General features: G+C 42.7%; 1 long non-coding RNA gene across 2 annotated transcripts; it reads left to right on the top strand.

Moving 5' to 3' along the window:
• The first annotated feature begins 17866 nt into the window (after positions 1-17866).
• Positions 17867-18853, top strand: LOC122029696. Of its 2 annotated transcripts, XR_006125150.1 has the most exons (3): positions 17883-18294; positions 18405-18499; positions 18754-18853. It is a non-coding gene; the product is annotated as an uncharacterized LOC122029696 (long non-coding RNA). The 2 variants fall into 2 exon arrangements; XR_006125149.1 differs by having other exon boundaries at positions 17867-18499.
• Positions 18854-19544: the final 691 nt, after the last annotated feature.

Raw genomic sequence — 19544 nt, 5'->3', positions numbered from 1 at the left:
TATTGGAACTAAATGGGTCTTCAAAAATAAGTTAAATCAAAAGGGAGAAGTTGTAAGAAACAAGGCAAGACTTGTAGCCAAGGGCTATAGTCAAGTTGAAGGTCTCGATTATGATGAGACTTATGCTCCCGTGGCTCGATTCGTTTGATGCTAGCTTTTGCTGCACATAGAGGTTTCAAGCTCTATCAAATGGATGTTAAATCTGCCTTCTTAAATGGCTTTATTAAAGAAGAAGTCTATGTTGAACAACCACCGGGGTTTGTGAATACCGAAGCTCCAAACCACGTGTACAAGCTCAAGAAAGCACTTTATGGGCTTAAACAAGCACCACGAGCTTGGTACGAAAGGTTGTCAACATATTTACTAGAAAAGGGTTTTGTAAGAGGCCAAATAGACCCAACACTATTTCTGCGTAGAGATGGTGAAAACATTTTCGTAGCCCAAGTGTATGTCGATGACATAATTTGTGGCTCAAATAACAAGGGCTATTTGAATGAATTTATCACTCACATGGAGAGTGAGTTTGAGATGAGTCTGGTGGGAGAATTGACTTTCTTCCTTGGACTTGAAATCAAACAAACTCGAGATGGAATTTATATCCATCAGACGAAATACACTCAAGAGATGCTCAAAAAATTCAAAATGAGTGACTCTAAGGAAGTATCCACTCCAATGGCGACAAACACTCGTCTTGACAATGATGAGAGTGGGAAACCAGTTGATCTAACACAATATAGAAGCATGATCGGTAGTCTTCTATATCTCACAGCTAGTCGACCGGACATACTTTTTGCTGTGGGCATGTGCGCTAGATATCAAGTTTGTGCCAAGGAATCTCATTTAACTGCAGTTAAGAGAATTCTAAGATATCTCAAGGGCACAATTAGAGTAGGACTGTGGTACCCTCGTACGGAGTCTTTTGATTTGATAGGCTATACCGATTCCGATTATGCTGAATGCAAATTGGATCGGAAAAGCACTAGTGGGGGTTGCCAATTTTTAGGTTCATCGTTGATTAGTTGGTCAAGTCGGAAGCAACATTGTGTTTCTCTCTCCACGACCGAGGCTGAATACATTGCCATGGGAGAGAGTGTATCACAATTGTTGTGGATGATTCACACTCTAGAAGATTATGGACTTTCATATAAAGGAGTGCAAGTGTTGTGTGACAACATTAGCACAATAAACCTAACGAAAAATCCAGTCCATCATTCAAGGACCAAACACATTGAAGTGCGTCATCACTTCATTAGAGATCATGTAGCTAGGGGAGACATTGCACTCACATATGTTGAGTCAAGGTCAAACTTAGCCGACATTTTCACCAAACCCCTTCCGGAAAATGAATTTAGTCATTTAAGGAGAGAATTGGGGATGTGTTTGGCTCAATAGGCCATTAGGATTTCATCATGATCAATAAGGACAACTAAAACTACAAGAGAAATTGGGAAATTAATTTGGGCAACTTGGGGACATCTCACACAAACTATAAGGTTTAACAAATTGTTTTTGTTTGCTAAATATGGGGTGAGATGCTAGGATCAACCAAATTATTCAAAATGTATCATGCATCCCTTGAATAATTAGGTTGAAGAGATATAAATTGAGTATGGGGAAGGCCTTTACATAATTCATGTGTATTTGGCTCCTAGATCTTACTCATATATTCCAACCAAGGAATCTTGGTTGGACCTGTGTTTAGAAATCTTCTAACCTTGTTGATGTGTTGATTGATACCCTTGATTGATACCTTCCTGATTTTGATTGAAAATAGGACAAGTTGGTGAAGAAATTTTGACATATTTTGACAAACTTGTAACTACTCATAGCAAGGATATATTTTGAACCGATAGCCTGAGTCAGATTTATTACCTTGGTTCACTATAGATCATAGTTTCAGCAAACAAACAAAACAAACTTCTCTAGTTTTGAAACTTTGAGATTCAACACATTTGTTATGAAGTGTCTGAAACTTTCGAGCCCTAAATAATTCCAAATCATTAGAGCTCATCATTAGGAAATATTCATTGGTATCACTGAATATAAACTGTGGGCTCTGCAGATCCTAGGTTCTGAACTTGGAAGTTGTTGAACCAAGTTTAAGAGCTTTCGATATGAATTTCAGAGACTGAAATCACTGATTATCAGACACTGATCGGTCCAGGGACCGATCAGGATGATATCTGATTGGTCTCTAAGACCGATCAGGAGAGTTCCACCTCTTTGTTCGATATCTGATCGGTCCGGGGACCGATCAGGAGGTTCCCTGATCGGTCTCCACGACCGATCAGGAGGCTCTGGCACGCGACCTCTGATCCACCTTTGATCGGTCCGGGGACCGATCAGGAGGTTCCCTGATCGGTCTCCACGACCGATCAGGACACTCCCTGACCGATCAGGACGTTCCCTGATCGGTCAGGATTTCTCCTGATCGGACAGCCGTCCGATCTTATGATCTGATCACCCCCTTTAACTTCCCCCAATCCTTCGTCCTCTCATTTCACGCCGAAAACCCTAGCCGAACCACTCCTCAGTCCCGACTCTTCTCTCCATCTTCTCTGAAAGCCTCAAATGGCGCCCAGGTAACTTCCTTTCTCCCCGAAATCTGTTCATTTTTGGCATTTTAGCTTCTTTTCACAGTGTATCTCTGTGTGTTGTCTCGGTTCTCGACTCTGTGGCTCCCGTGGACTCCCATTTGCCCCGACCATGTCCCATTTTTGACCTATTTAGGAAGAAATCAGCCGGTGAGGGTACGTCTAAGTCATCTGTTGAGAAATCCAAGTCCCAGGAACCCTCCCGACCTCAACCTTCCTCTTCTTCAAGATTCTCGAACCGACAGTTTGAACAAGCGTTTCAACAGAGGACATTCAAGCTACTCCCATGTCGATCTGTGGATCGAAAGTACATGGATGAGTTTTGTCCCTCTGTATCCGAAACCCTGGCTTATTATAAACTTGACTCGTTAGTCTACCTAGAAAGGGACATCAACTATGACCTAATATCTGAATTCTATAACAATCTTCATCAGGCCAGTGATGGTGCTTATAGAACCAGAGTTGCTAAGAGAACTATCGATTTCCCTGTCGTAGAATTCTTTGGATATCTAGGTTGCCGAATGTGTTCAGGAGATCCTTTTCCCATTTATCCTGATTTACCAGACCCATTACCTCCTCCACTTGATGTATCACCTGACGCTATCTATGAGTATTTCTTTGGACACCCTAGACCGGATGGACTGGATGAGTTGGATGTCGAGTTTCCTACTTTTGCGGCTCTGAGACTATCTCCTCCTGACTATATTCTTTTTAAGATAGTCACAAACTGTCTTCTTCCAATCACATCCAAACCTCTAGCTGAGATCGGACCATACCACTGCCTGATGCTTTATGATTTGCGTCGGCGTCTCGATTTTGATATCATGTCGAGCATCTATTCTTCGATCATCTCATATTCTCAGCCTAGCAGCTCCACTATTTATATGCCTTATGGGCATATAATTACAGATTGGCTCGAGACCCTTCTGATAGATGTGTCTAAGGGTAGGATAGTGAAGATGGTCAGACAGGATTGCAGACTTGGGAAACGGGCATTTTCCAAGTCCGGTATCTTGGGACAGAATGGGACTGTTCGATGGAAGGATGGGAGAGGTCTGGGAGAGTTACCACGGGCACTTCCTCGACAGGTTGCTGCTCCTCCTCCTGCTGCTGATGAGGCCGATCCTGATCTACGCTGGCAGATCGCTGAGCTAGAGAGCCGCTTCGATCAGCACGATGAGCTACTGGCTGCTGAGCTCCATGGACTGCCCGTTCGGATCGACCAGCGCTATGATGATCTACGCAGTCAGCAGTTGGTGACGCAGCAGCTGCTTCTGGGCTGGATGGCCAACTACCCACCTCCGCAGCGTTTCTCGGGCCATCCACCTTCGAGCTCCAGCATGCCGCCTCAGGGTTACGTGCCTCCCGCAGATGATGATGATCCTCGTGTTGAGGACATTGATTGATACATTCTGTTTGTCACTTTGACTGTTTGTGTTTTGGATGTTATTTGTTGGATATCTTTGTCTGACCTAGATACTTATGCTACTCATATATTTTTGCTATTCATTTGTCTATTTCTTGCTTTTCCTTATGCTTCAGTTCATATTAATATGCTGTTCCTATGCCATGACTTGATTGTATCTTATCTCTTTCTTACTGTCATATAATACACTTAGAGGGAACTCTAGGTGCATTAAGAAAAAGACAATATGGGTTAAGGGGGAGCCTTTTGAGTTTTGTCACCTCATTTGCACCTTTTCGGTGTTTGACAAAGGGGGAGAGGATACCTAAGTTTAGAGATGTATGAAGGCTTGATTTTAGGGGAAAAGATAACGGGAAGGATCTTGATTCCCGTTATTGACTTAGTGGTGTATCCATCTTAGGGGGAGGATCTTGATTCCCCTAAAATTATGAAAATAAGAACATTTCTGATCTAAACTTAAATCGTGTTGTCAAACAACAAAAAGGGGGAGATTGTTGATACAGTCTGACCTGGCTGTTGTTTTGATGTTGACACGGATTTAAGTTTGTATCAGATGTTAATTAAACTCGGTTTGATTAATGATCAAGGTTGATCAAGTGGAAGGGAAAAGTCCAAGTTGGAAACTTGGCACGCGAAGTCGGAGAGAGCTCGTTCTCCGGACTAGGTCAGAGAGGGCTCGGTAGCTCGTTCTCTGGACCTGACGAAGTCGGAGAGGGCTCGGTAGCTCGTTCTCTGGACCGGACGAAGTCGGAGAGGGCTCGGTAGCTCGTTCTCCGGACCAGTTCTCCGGACGAGGTCCGAGAGGGCTCGGTAGCTCGTTCTCCTGACTAGGTCGAGAGGGCCTGGTAGCTCGTTCTCCGGACGAAGTCGGAGAGGGCTCAGCTCGTTCTCCGGACTCAGGCCGAGAGGGCCCTGAGCTCGCTCGACCGCACGGGAGAGGGCTCGTAGTTTGTTCTCGATTAGGTCAAAGAGGGACCTAAGTGGACATTCCATGGTACATTGGATCGGCCGCAGACCGATCCAAAGATACATAAGATGGATCGGTCGGCACCGATCCGGAAACTGTTTCATGGATCGGTCCGAGACCGATCATGAAACACTCAAGAGCACATCGAGTAATCGATCGATCTGCCCAGACCGATCAGAAACACTCAAGAGCACATCGAGTAACCGATCGGCCTTGGAGACCGATCGAGATGGTATTGTGAAGAGAAGAAGGCATGGATCGGCCGTGGAGACCGATCCACCTACACCTGATCGCCTCACGACCGATTAGATAGTGCGGACCGATCGATATGTCCTCGATCGGTCCATGGATCGATCTGGGTCCCGATCCACACATTGTTCGCGTTTCTGTATTCCTCCACTGCATTTGATCTGCTTGATTCATGTGATATAACCCTCTGTGCTGTTAGCTTTTGAGTTTGCAGGATCACAGGTAACATTCCAAGCCTAATTTCAAATTAAGTCCATAAGAGGAATACGACAAATGGCCTTTCTGCTGTGATTCACGGCGCATGGTGCATTTGAAGCATCAACGGCTACTGGTGTGATCTAGCTGCGATCCGCTTGACTCCTGGTGATTGGTTCGAGCTCAGAAGACACCAGTGAAGACTGTGATTTCATTGGTGTGAGTTCAGAGAACCAAGTAAGGAGGAAGAGGGATTGGCTGCAGCGATGATTCTGTGCAGTTTTTCCACGATCCATGACAGCAGAGAACAGGGGCTTAAGAAGCAGTAAAAAGCGAGAGGAACGAACAACAAGAAAGCAAGAAAGTGAAAAAAGAAAAACGTTCTGTTGATCGTTGAGGTGTGCTAAGTTCTTAAGCTCTCGGGTGAGAAACTGCTGTCTGTGAGTTCTCTGTTTCCACTGATCCTCGCGTGGTTGTAAGCGTTAGTTCATTCTTCTTTGCCACCGAGCTCTGTAAGTCTTGTGCTTTAACATATATATTTCTTGAGACTTTGTTGAGAGGTTACTCTACCGAGAAGGAGGATCTTTAGCCGGAATTTATCCGGGGTGCGATCTACCGTAGATCAAGGAGTTGTCCACCTTACGGACACGCCGAGGAGTAGGGGCAAGTTATCCCCGAACCTCGTAAATCCGTGTGTTAGTGTGCTTGTTTCCTCTTTGTTTTAGTTTCCTAATTCCGCTGTGCTAACAAGTTTCTTTGTAGAAATCTGTGTTTAAGTTTTTAAGAGGCTATTCACCCCCCCTCTAGCCATCTAAGATCCTAACAGAAACTTCTTGGCCTTTCTCTTTGGTTCTCCGACATATTCAAACTGCACTTCTATTTCAGGTTGGAATACGACTTTCTGTTTACGGCACTCTATAGAGGCACCGTATCTGATCAGGAAGTCCATCCCAAAAATGACACCGTAATCAGTCATGTCTAGCACTATAAGATCACAAAAGAGTTCTCTGTCTGCTATAATGACTGGCACCGCTCTGAGCCAGTGCGTGGATGCCATAATTTCTCCCGAAGGTAGTGTCGTCAGAAACTAACTACTAATTCCCTCTAAGGGTATCCCTAACTTTTCGAAAAACATCCTGGATATATAGGAATGGGTTGCCCCAGTATCGAATAAGACAGTTGTACTTTGCTGTAAAATAATGATCTGACCTGTAACAACTGTCGAGGCATTCGCTACGTCCTCTCTGGTGAGTGCGTAGATCCTTGCATTGGTCGTAGCTGGAGGGACTTCTAGTCTGCCCTGGCTGATGTGTGGACCACCTAAAGCAGCCTACATCTGATGTAACTGAGCTGGCTGGCCTCCGTACTGAATCGGCTAGGGTTGAAGAAGACTAATCTTGTTTGGGCACTGCTTAGCCATATGCCCTTCCTGTCCACATTCAAAGCATCCTCGTGTGCCCTTGCGACAAACTCCTGGGTGAAATTTCCCACAAGTAGCACATTTGGGATAACTAGGCTGTTTGCTAGCTGGTCCTCCTTTTGGGTAACTCCCTGGTTTGCGCTTGTTGCTGGAGTTCCCTTTCCAGTTAGAGCGGTTTTGAGTACCGAGCCTCCTTGTCCTTTGGACTCGAGAGGACTTCTGCTGCTTGATATTGTTCTAGTAGTGCTCGGTGGTCGAGCACCGCGACTAGTTCTTGTGTTTATGCCCTATGAACGCCCGCCACCGCTTCATTGCTATTTCCTACCAAAGATCTTGAGCATCAACCGAACTCTTTCTTTTTCTATGTTGATCATAGACGAGCCAATCTGTTGAATTTCTTCACGGCTTCCTTAATGGATAGGTTGCCCTGACGAAACTTCGTGAACTCGTCGTAGTGGCGGTTTGTGACCCGCATGTGAAAGAACTCCTCGAAGAATTCTTTATCGAAGTTAGCCCACGTCATCTGGTTCACTAGGCGCTTCGCTCTAATTCTCTCCCACCACATACGTGCATCTCCTATCAAGCAGAAGGAGGCGCACTTCACCTTCTCATGTTCTGGCCAGTCCATAAGCTCCATCGTACTCTCCAGTGTTTTGAACCAGGCCTGAGCATCCCATGGTTCACTAGTGCCTGAGAAATTCTCTGGCTTGACTCTCTGCCACTGGATCAGATAGGCTTCTCTTCTTGCCTCTGTTGCTGGGGCTACTGGTGCTGTAGGTTGAACTGGTGGAACCTCTAAGACTACTGGCGTTGCTAGGTTTGGTTCCGGGGTGACTGTGGGGGTATTCTGCTGATTAGCCTTTAAGGTGGCTATCTCCTGTTGCTGTTCAGCTAGCTGTTGTTGTAACTGAGCCACTAATACTGTAAGGTCTGGGGGAGGCACTGAACTACCTGTCTCGTGCTGAGGCTCAGTAGCTGGTGCCCTTCTAGCTGGGCGCCCTCTTGCCATTTCTAAAGGAAGAGAGGACATACATAACTAAAGCATCATTGTTACATAGCTAATACTATCATGTTAGTTACTATCACAGATAAGCATACTTTAGTTATCTACAAACAGGATAGCAATAAACATAACAAAGTGAGAGGTATTCTTACTTGGAAGCTGCAGGTTCAATGCTGATGTGTGTGAAGGAAGTATGGAAACTGCTCTGATACCACTATGTAACGATCTGCCTTCTACTGGCTAGGCTGTAAGGCCGGGCCGTCACATTATGCTGTGCTAACTATTCCATGACCATCATTAAATCTAAGTGCGGAAGCTGTACTAATTAAAATTTTGCTAAACTATTATCATTTCTTGGTTCTACATGTGCTAAGGGGTGTAATCTAAACTATTCATGACATATATTACATCCCCCAATGGTCAAGGAACTTAACTAAGAGTTTCTTGCTGATATCAGGCCTCCCAATCGATCCATGGATCGATTGGAATGGCTGGATCGATCCATTGATCGATCCAGGTGGCTACTGTATACGGAACTTAGGTTGGATCGATTCAGCACGCTACTGTGCTCCGGGCAATATTCTGGATCGATCGGCTAATCGATCCAGACTGGCCAATCGATCCAGTGATCGATCCTAGGGCTTTCTGTTCGCGACAGAAGGCATCCGGATCGATCGGCTGATCGATCCAGGAGCTTACTGTTCGTGGTGCGAACTTCTCGATCGATCGGTTGATCGATTGAGAAGCCCCAATCGATCGGCCGATCAATTGGAGTTTCTGATTTCACACTAGAAGCCTGATTTCAGCACTGTTTCGTGCCAAAATCACTCATATCAATTCCAAACTAAATGAAATGCATCCTAACATCAATTATCTAACATTCTACACATGTCATGGTGCATAATCCACTAATTTATAACGTTTAAGCAAACTGAATGGCAAAAACTAAAATAACAAAGTTCTAATAGTTAAACTTGCTAAAATCCCTAAGATCTTTGTTCCAAGTTCCATCCACACACATCTTCATCACTGCATTTGACCTCCAGCCTCCACTAGTCCATCTTCCCTTTACCTTTATCTGCAGTATAAGGAAAATAGTATCTGTAAGCTTGAGAGCTTAGTAAGAAACCATCTACCTCACAAAAACATGCATACGATGCTATTTATGCTTTGAAAACATGCTATTTGAAAAGAACATACTGAATATGCTAAACATGGCATGACATACAACACATGGAAATCAAAACTGACCATGGCAATAAATGCTAATCATAATCTATCATGTTGTATCAATTGAAACTAAACTGATATAAAAGCTGAGCTAAGCTAATACTAAACTGATACTAAAGCTGTACTGATTCACATAACTATTTTGTGATGTTTGAAAACTATATTCATAAGTAGATTAAAATAATAATCAAGCTGCTGTTTGGGCCCGGCAACTGTACTTGCTATGCGCGCATCCCTGACTAGACCCGGGTTTGCAAGTCCCGAATTTAGTAGGGTTTACTAGGTTATCTAAAACTAGGGACGACTATGGGATCCCAACCCAATGGATATCTAATCCAGTACAGTGCCATTGAGAAAGTAAAATACTGAACATATGCTAATAATTCTTGTCTTGCTTTTACTAGGTTGTCTAAACCCAGAACTAGGTTGTCTGAACCTAGAGGCGACTGTGGGAGCCCACCCATTGGACGTCTAGTCCATAAAAGCTGTAGCAAGACTATATATGCTGTAAAAATGCTTCTATGACATTCGTCTAAGCTAATAAAATGCCTAAATTGCATTTTGACTGTGCTAAACATTCTACCGAGCACTTGGTGTACGCTAGTGCCCCTATGTGCTAAAATTTGCATACGACCAAACTAATGCATAAAAATCATACGAATAACTACTTATACTGCAGGTGAGGGGTTTCTTACCTCTTGCGCTAGTTTCCTTACGAATCTAGTCGCTAGTTTTCCGGTGGAGACGATCTTCTCGACGATTCTCTTGCGTCTACGCGTTCCTCTCGCGGAGAGAAGCGTCCTCGTGTCGGAGTCATCGCCGGAAGGTGTCCTTGAAGCCCTAGGAAAGGAACCCTAGGTTTCCTTCTTATGGTTGGCGCCGAGAGAAGGAGAGGGGAAGGGGGCGGCGTGGCTAGGGTGAGGAGAGGAGAAGTTGCGTTAAAAAAATAACTCTTCACTTAATTCCTCCCTTTTTATATTAAGTGGGTAATTTCGCCCAACTCTAATATAAATTTAATTGATTCCCTTTCCTTTCAGCACGGCCCTGCTGGGTTCTCCTGGTTACTAGAGTTCACCTTTAAGTCGTAGGACCCAATAGGTCTCGGGTTCAATTACCGCGTAGGTTATTTTCGTTTTCTATTTATTTTTGCTACTTCCGCTATTCTAAAAATTCCATAAAAATATCCTAAAATTCCAGAAAAATACTAGGATATTTCTAATAATTATTTTGAGAATTTTCGGGTATTACAATGGTATACCTCTGAGTATTATATTAGACAGAGATCCACGATTTACTTCTCGATTTTGGCAGAGTCTTTAGAAAGACATGGGTGCGGAGCTTCGTTTTAGTATAGTCTTTCACCCTCAGACGGATGGACAATCTGAGCATACTATATAGACATTAGAGGATCTACTGAGGTCTTGTGTCATAGACTTTGGAGGTAGTTGGGAGGATCATTTACATTTGGTTGAGTTTGCATACAACAATAGTTATCATTCAATGATTCAGATAGCACCATTTGAGGCATTATATGGCAGAGCATGTAGATATCCCACCTTATAGGAGGAGGTTAGGGAACTGCAAATCTTGGGACCGCAGAGTATTCAGCGAGATGCATAGTTGGTTTGCACCATTAGGCGCAGAATGTCAGAAGCTCAAGACCGATATAAAAGTTATGCGGACCGGAGATGGAGGCCTCTAGAGTTTTCTGTGGAGGATCACGTCTGCAGGTGTCTCCCACTAAAGGGGTAAAGAGATTTGGATTGAAAGGTAAACTAGCTCCCCGTTACATTGTGTTGGGACCGAAAATGGAGCTAGAGGGGGGGTGAATAGCTCGGTGCAATCTCGTGCTCGTCGTTGCTTGTTTCTTCAAAGATATGCAGAGGAAAATACAAAGAAACAAACACACAACGCTAACTCTAGGAATTACTTGGTATCCACCTCAACAAGAGGTGACTAATCCAAGGATCCACACACTCACACACCCTCCACTATGAAAGCACTCTTTCTCGGTAACTACCGAAGGCGGAGAAGCCTTACAACCTCACAATACAACAATGAGAAAGAAAGAAGCAAAATACAAATGAATCTTACAAGATTACAATGAAAACCCTAGCTTCTTCTTCTTCTTGTTGCAACTCGCCTCTTGACTTAGATGAGCCTCCAAAAACCTTCAAGAACTGGCGGTGAGGAAGAAAAGATCACTGTGGAGGTTTTCTGTGATCGCCTCATTCCGATATCCGAGTCAAAAGTTATGGCCTTTGGAAGCTCATTACGTCCGAACTTCCTAGTTCCATGCCAACTCCCTATTGGACTTACAGCCGCTAAGAGTTCGATCAACTTTTGACCCATCTAGACTTTCTCCTTGTGCCAAGTGTTCGGTCAACCTTGAACCACTTGGACTTATCATCTCATGCCAAGTGTCCGGTCCTCCATGACCCACTTGGACTTCCTTCTACCAGATGTCCAGTCACCCTTGACCCATCTGGATTTCCTCGTGCCTAGCTTCACTCACCAGGTCTTTCCATTGCCCGGCTTCACTCACCGGGACTTTCCCCTACCTGGCTTCACTCACCAGGACTTTCACTTGCATGGCTTCACTCACCAGGACTTCTACCTGTCTGGCTTCACTCACCAGGACTTTCCCAAATGCCCGACTTTACTCATCGGGACTTTCACCTAGCTTCACTCACTAGGACTTCTCAACTACCCAGTTTCACTCACCGGGACTTGCACCTAGCTTCACTCACTAGGATTTTCATCTGTCTGGCTTCACTCACCAGGACTTCCCACACGGATGATTGTACCTGCAATCTCCACGACCTGTCAGTCTCTATGTATTGTCTCAATGTATTGTCAAACATCGAAACCCAAACATCAAGACTCAAGCTTGAGCCAACTCAAGCTTAGTCAACCAGGTCAACCTTGACCTAGGAAATATTGCACCAACAATCTCCCCCTTTTTAATGTTTGACAATACCTTTAAATTAGGCTAATCTCATGCCAATGTATGAATGAGGGTTCCCTTCATTCTTTCCCTTTCCTAGAGGGCACAAACTTCCTCTTTAGGTAATGAAGGCCTAACTTAACCACACATTCTCCCCCTATTGGCATACATCAAAAACTCTCCCCCTGAAGAGTTACCCAACGTTGTTCACAACTCAATAACGAAGGTCTCATACCCTTCATTATTCTTAATGCTCATCCTTGAGCATATACCACTTGGTATGTTCACACACGATTCAAATAAAGGTCTCATACCCTTCATTTTCATCAAATGCTCATCTTTGAGCATATACCACTTGAATAATGAAGATATCCACTCTCCATTGTATTCAAATGCCCAACCTTGAGCATTTCCGCGAAAGAAGGTTAACCACCTTCCAAGGTATATGAAAAATAAATTTTCATGTCCTTAAAGAGTAACTCCTCCTAAAGACATGACTGTAACTTCTGTCATTGCACCAATAATGACTTGGAACTCCTAAATATTTAGGAAACCCAAATTTAAAAGTTTTGAGGTTTAAAAATTCAATATTGAAACCAAACCTCAACCTAAACCTCTACTTAGTCTTCCTCAACCAATCCATCCTATTTTTCATCATAAAAACTCCCCCTAAATGAGTGCAAATGTGTTCCAAGGGGTTAGGAATGGTTACCTAGATCACAAATGGTTTAAATCACTGAAAACAAGCTTTCCCAGCTAAAATCAGTGATTTAATCGATCAATGGATCGATTCAAACCATGTGGATCGATCGGTGGATCGATCTAGCAAGCTTCTGCTTGCGAGAAACACACCCTCAATCGATCGCCCGATCGATTGAGACCCTTCAATCGATCGAGCGATCGATTGAAGGTCTGAAGTTGCTGAAAGTTCATTTCAGTTAACTTCAGAAACCCCTAGAAAATTCTACAAAATTCTAAAAATCATAAAAATCGTTGTAGACATTATTTAGGGCATATATTATCATGGGAAAATAGTTTTCTAAGAAAATACTTTATATTTTCAAAGATTGACACAGACTTGAAAACTTGTAAAAACTTTAATATTTTCTTCCAAGTTTGTGCCTAACTATTCAATGATGATTACTATCAAAAGATAGCTTTCACCAAGGTTTTCCAAAAGTATTTTAAAATCATTTTCAAAACCAATATCCAACCATGTTCCTTGGGCTTAATGCACATGACTTGTACATTAGCTTTCCCAATGATTGGAAAACACATAACTATGTGTTTTGATGAACTTAAAACTCAAAAGAATGCACTAAATCAACATCTTGAGTTTTGTTCATCATCCTAACATCTCACTTGTATTTAATGTGTATGAAACCACATACAAGTCATCTTATAGTTCTTTGGTGAGATGTAAAATCTTGGTTTTGCCCTAAACTAGGGATCATGCATATCTACTTAGGCATTTTTGAAACTATGAACATCCACCCAGGATGTTATTTGTTAGTGAATGTCATTAGTCCTTAATTGCAAGAAATAAACTGATGCATGAAAATGTTATGGCATACATCAAAGATAAATAATTTTCAAAAGAAAATTTCCTATAACTACATGATGTATGTATGCCATGACATGGTATTTTTGTATTTTTCATAATAAAACATGAATGCAAAAACAAATAAATAAATATGATGTCATGACATATGATGGGCAAACAAGACATGACAAATTAACACACATACAATACCTAGATTGCCTATCTAAGTATCCTTAACCTTAGTTAACTTTAACAAATTTGAACCCCAGATTGCCCACTATTTCCCAAGAGAATGCCAAAGTCTAATTTTGACATTTCTTTTGCTTTTCTTAATTTGTGCTAATTCAAATTAAGCATATTCCTCAAATTTTGGCACAATTTTCTCCTTCAAGGAGTAATCATCGAGATCAAGTTCTAAATTTTTGCCCTTACTCCTTAAGAACATACCAATATCCCAACTTGGTAGTTCTTTATAATTTTCCCAATTGTGCCAATTTAATTTAAAATTGAACTTTCAAATTATGGCACATTTACTCTTCCAAAGAGTAAATGAAACTCTACTTCATTTTCAAAGGTTGATAATAACCTTGAAAATGCTCTCCGAGTGTCAACTTCATCAAAGTTGGGTTAACTACCCTCCCAATTTGAGTTGACACTCTCTAACCCATCTAAGGGGTAAAGAAAATGCTCCTAGGAACCCAAAATCTATTGGCGCTCCTTGAATGCTCTAGGTACTCACTAGGGATAACTTCTCTAGACACCTTCCTAGTGACCTTGTTTGGCTTCTTAGAAGTCTTGGTCACATTTTCTAAGTCAACTCTAGGGATTTCTTCCCTTGTGAACTTCTTAGTGACTTTCTTAGACTTCTTAGAAGTCTTAGTCACATTTGTTGCAAAAATACTCTTAGGGATAACTTTCCTTGTATTTTTGACTTGACCACTAGGCTTAGGGTTAGTTCCATAGCTATATAGAACCCTATGGTAAGAAGGCACATCCTTTTTGATTTTAGGTTTGTATCCCAAACCTCTATTACCCTTGGATGACCCTTGTTGTCCTAAACCTAGATTTTGCTCATTTTGCCCATTTAGGATATTTTCCATCATTTTTAGGGTCTTTTCTAATTTATCAAGTTGACCTCAAGACTTGATTTTCTCTCATTAAATCTTTAGTTTTTAGTTTTTCATTTAATCCTTGAGCATTTTTACTTTTAGGCTTGTAACTAAAATCTTTAGAATTCTTGTCTAAATTTTTATCTACCTTCCTAGACCTAGGTGTGATAGTTTTAGCATGAAGAGCTACATGTTTTTCCTTAATGCTATCATGCTTCCGATTTTTATGGTAAATAGCATTAAAATGATAAAAATTGGAATTAGCATACTTTTTACCATTATTTAAGGAAATAGACTTAATAAATGATACCTTTCGTTTTATCTTGGAGGCTCCCCCTTGATCCATGCTTCCTCCTTTAGCTTTGACCGCTTTCTTCTCCTTAGGACATTGGCTCCGGTGATGTCCTTTTTGATAGCAAGAGAAGCACACAATGTGCTCCTTACTCTTCTTTGTTGTGGGGACGGTCTCCTTGGGCTTCACCTTGCCCTTTAGTGCCACTTGACCCTTTTTCTTGGCCAATTTGGGGCACTTGCTCTTATAGTGCCCATGTTCCCTACACTCAAAACATATAATATGATTTTTATTCTTAATTGAAACATTTATACCTTCATGTGTAGGGATGACATCTTCTCCTTTTGATCCGGATGTAGAGGATTCTTCTTGATCCGGCAATAATGATCCACGCTCCCCCTCAATCATAGAGGTGGAGGCTTCTTCCTCTTCATCCTCGGATGTTGAACATCTCTCAACTTCCAAATCGTCATGCACATGAAATAAGGAGTAAACTCCTTTGGCTTTATCTTCGTGCTCTATTGAGGATGGGATTTCTTCTTCTTCCTCCGATGTTGAGCACCTCCCAACCTCGGAGTCCTCTTCTTCTTCCTTTTGGTCTTGATTCAATGAATCACCCTCATTTGATTTTTCTTGGATTGGTGCAGTGGAGGATTCTTCATGAAGTTTTGCCAATTTGCTTCATAGCTCTTTGGCATCTTCAAATTCTCCAATTTTCTCCAAGATGTTGATCGACAATAGATTGACCAAAAGCTTGGTCACTTTGTCATTAGCCTCACATGTTTGGATTTGTTCTTGGCTCCACTTGCTCCTCTTGAGAAGTTTGCCCTTTGAATTCTTTGGAGCTTCAAAGCCTTCCATTAGAGCAAACCACTGCTCTATATCCATCATAAGAAATTTTTTAATTCTTGATTTCCAATAATCGAAACTCGTGGATACATATGGTGGAGGCACCCTTGTGTCGAATCCGAGTCCATCTCAGAATTCCATCTTGAAGTTGAGCCTTTTTGATGAAGTCTTCAACTTGTAGAATTGCTCCAACCTCTAGCTTTTTGCCCCTTCCGGCGATGATTCCGGTGAAGAGCGACCTTGCTCTGATACCACTTGTTGGGACCGAAAATAGAGTTAGAGGGGGGGGGGGGGGTGAATAGCTCGGCGCAATCTCGTGCTCGTCGTTGCTTGTTTCTTCAAAGATATGCAGCGGAAAATACAAAGAAACAAACACACAATGCTAACTCTAGGATTTACTTGGTATCCACCTCAACAAGAGGTGACTAATCCAAGGATCCACACACTCACACACCCTCCACTATGAAAACACTCCTTCTCGGTAACTACCGAAGGCGGAGAAGCCTTACAACCTCACAATACAACAATGAGAAAAAAAGAAGAAAAATACAAATGAATATTACAAGATTACAATGAAAACCCTAGCTTCTTCTTCTTCTTGTTGCAACTCACCTCTTGACTTGGATGAGCCTCCAAGAACCTTCAAGAACTGGCGGTGAGGAAGAAAAGATCGCTGTGGAGGTTTTCTGTGATCGCCTCGTTCCGATATCCGAGTCAAAAGTTATGGCCTTCGGAAGCTCACTACGTTCGAACTTCCTAGTTCCATGCCAACTCCCTATTGGACTTACAGCCGCTAAGAGTTCGATCAACTTTTGACCCATCTAGACTTTCTCCTTGTGCCAAGTGTTCGGTCAACCTTGACCCACTTGGACTTATCATCTCATGCCAAGTGTTCGGTCCTCCATGACCCACTTGGACTTCCTTCTACCAGATGTCCGATCACCCTTGACCCATCTGGATTTCCTCGTGCCTAGCTTTACTCACCAGGTCTTTCCATTGCCCGGCTTCACTCACTGGGACTTTCCCCTACCTGGCTTCACTCACCAGGACTTTCACTTGCCCGGCTTCACTCACCAGGACTTTCCCAACTGCCCGGCTTTACTCATCGGGACTTTCACCTAGCTTCACTCACTAGGACTTCTCAACTGCCCGGCTTCACTCACCGAGACTTGCACCTAGATTCACTCACTAGGATTTTCATCTGCCTGGCTTCACTCACCAGGACTTTCCACACGGACGATTGCACCTGCAATCTCCATGACCTGTCAGTCTTCATGTATTGTCTCAATGTATTGTCAAATATCGAAACACAAACATCAAGACTCAAGCTTGAGCCAACTCAAGCTTAGTCAACCAGGTCAACCTTGACCTAGGGAATATTGCACCAATACATTGGACCTTTTCATATACTTGAGATGATAGGTGAGGTAGCCTATCGGCTGGCGCTACCACCGTCCCTTGCAGGGGTGCATGACATATTCCACGTATCTATGTTAAGGAAGTATGTGCCACACCCTACGCATATTCTGACAGATGTGTCAATCACATTTCAGCCAGATGCAACTTATGAGGAGGTCCCAGTGTGGATTCTAGAGCACAAGGAGCGCCAATTACGAAATAAAATAATCCGACTTGTCAAGGTTGGATGACAGTATGATTCAGATGACGAAGCAACTTGGTAGCTAGAGGATACGATCCAAGCTCGATACCCACAACTGTTTACGGAAGGTATGTAAGTTATTTCAATAGTTGCACTGATTAAATAAGTCATTTGTCATTTAATGTATTTATTATGTAAATTTGGGAACCAAATTTTTATTAGAAGGGGAGAATGTGAGATATAAAAAATTAAACAAAAAGTGTGTTGGAAGGGATAATTCTATTGGAACATTTAGAAATATTTAGATATTTTTAGGGAATTAATCAGAGACCGTATGATACATTTGAAGGGGGAGTAGATTGGTTTGGGTAAAATCTATTTGGAAATAACTATTAAGAGGGAGTTGATTGGGAGATTAAGTTAATTAAACCCTAGCTATATAAAGGCTTGCTACAGTGAATTCCACACCAAAAACACCATTTCCTCACCTTTCCTCCCTATTTCTGCCGACCAAGCTCGCTGCCTCTATGCGTTCTCCACCCGATCGTGCCAACGCCGCCCAACTTGTCGCCGGCCGAGTCTTCTAACCTCTCTACCCTTTACCTGGAGCTCCACCAGTCGATCCTCTCTTCGAATCTTTGTCTCCGCGCAAGACATCTTTGGCCAGGAGGACCAGATTTGAGACCTAGATCCGCTGGAGTGAAGCTCGGGTTCCAGCGATGACTACCTGGTTGCAATCGACATTTTCCAGAGGGCTGTCTCTACCTTCTGTGGCCTAACACCAAGCTTCTGTCACCGATCTCTTTCGCCTACCCCGACGAACGCTTACTGTGGATTCTATTGGGAAGAGATCGTTGACACTAGCATAGGGTAAGATGTGTAGATCTGGAATTTAGGTTTGTAGAAGATCTGAGTTTCAAAGTTAGTATGGGATTTGGTGCTAACTGGTGTGGATATCTTTGGCTGTGATTTCATTTTAGCTTCGGTCAAGAAATTGCGATAGCAAGGATTTCAGCTAGCAATTTCTGATAGTTGTTTATTTGGCCGTGAGACAACAGAGAAATGTGGCAGTAAGGTAAGCTATTAGAATTTGATTCTTGCTCTTGCTTAAACCTAAAATTGAAATGAGAAAGATTAGGGATGATTAATCCAAATGGTTGTTTGAGACGATTAAGGTTAAAGGTTGAATCTCATTTAAAGGGGGTTAGATCCGATTTTTGTAGTAAACCGAGGTTAGTGAAAGAGTTTAGGTTTCTTAGTTGAATAGGAATTTTGATTTAACCATTGGATACATATGAAAGTGAATTGATTATATGCATGTTGTTACAGGGCCTTGATTTACTACGAGCCGCTTAACATGGAGATAATATTCGAGACGCGTTATATTTGAGACGGGTACTGAAGGCGCTAGAATTCCATTCTGTTTAAATTTCCCTGTACAAAAATTATACAAATACAGAACTTTTCCTAGCAACTCGCATGTTCGATCAGACATGTGTTTGATCAATCAAGCAAGTTCTTGATGGATCAAAGCACACCTTGATCGAAGTACAAGACCGCTGGCCTCTTGTGTTGGTATTCAAAATCGATACAAAGAAAACCAAACTAATTACGCAGCGTAATTAAAGAATTAGTTGTACATTTTCTTTGTAGCTAAAGACCTCTTGATCTTTTGTCGTATTCCTCTCCTCTTCTTGGACGTCGTGTGGGTGACGATTTACCAAGACAACACCACCCTCATTCTCTTCTCGGTTTCCAAACCGCCGGCTACAAAAGGAGGCTTTAGGATGGGGTACCTTCTAATATTCTTCCTTCTCTTCTTCTTCCTCTTCTTCAAGCCGCCGCCCACCAAGGAGAAGAGGGGGCGGCGACCCTTAGCAAGGTGGAGGAGACCGCCGGCCCTAGGTAAGGAGGAAGGGGCACCGACCCTTGGTGGAGGTGGCACCGACCCTAGTTGGAGGTGGCGCCGACCCTAGGTGAAGAGGAGGTGGCACTGGCCACAAGCAAGGGAGAAGGGAAGTGTGGAAAATTAGGTTTTAGGCGGCACCACTTACTCCTTTTATAACCTTTGCCGTCGGTTACAAAGAAAGAAAAATAATAGAATTCTGTTTAGAAAAAAT

The sequence above is a fragment of the Zingiber officinale genome, chromosome 10B (genome assembly GCF_018446385.1).
Source record: "Zingiber officinale cultivar Zhangliang chromosome 10B, Zo_v1.1, whole genome shotgun sequence".
In the NCBI taxonomy this organism is placed as follows: domain Eukaryota; kingdom Viridiplantae; phylum Streptophyta; class Magnoliopsida; order Zingiberales; family Zingiberaceae; genus Zingiber; species Zingiber officinale.
This window is presented reverse-complemented; position numbering and strand designations above follow the sequence as displayed.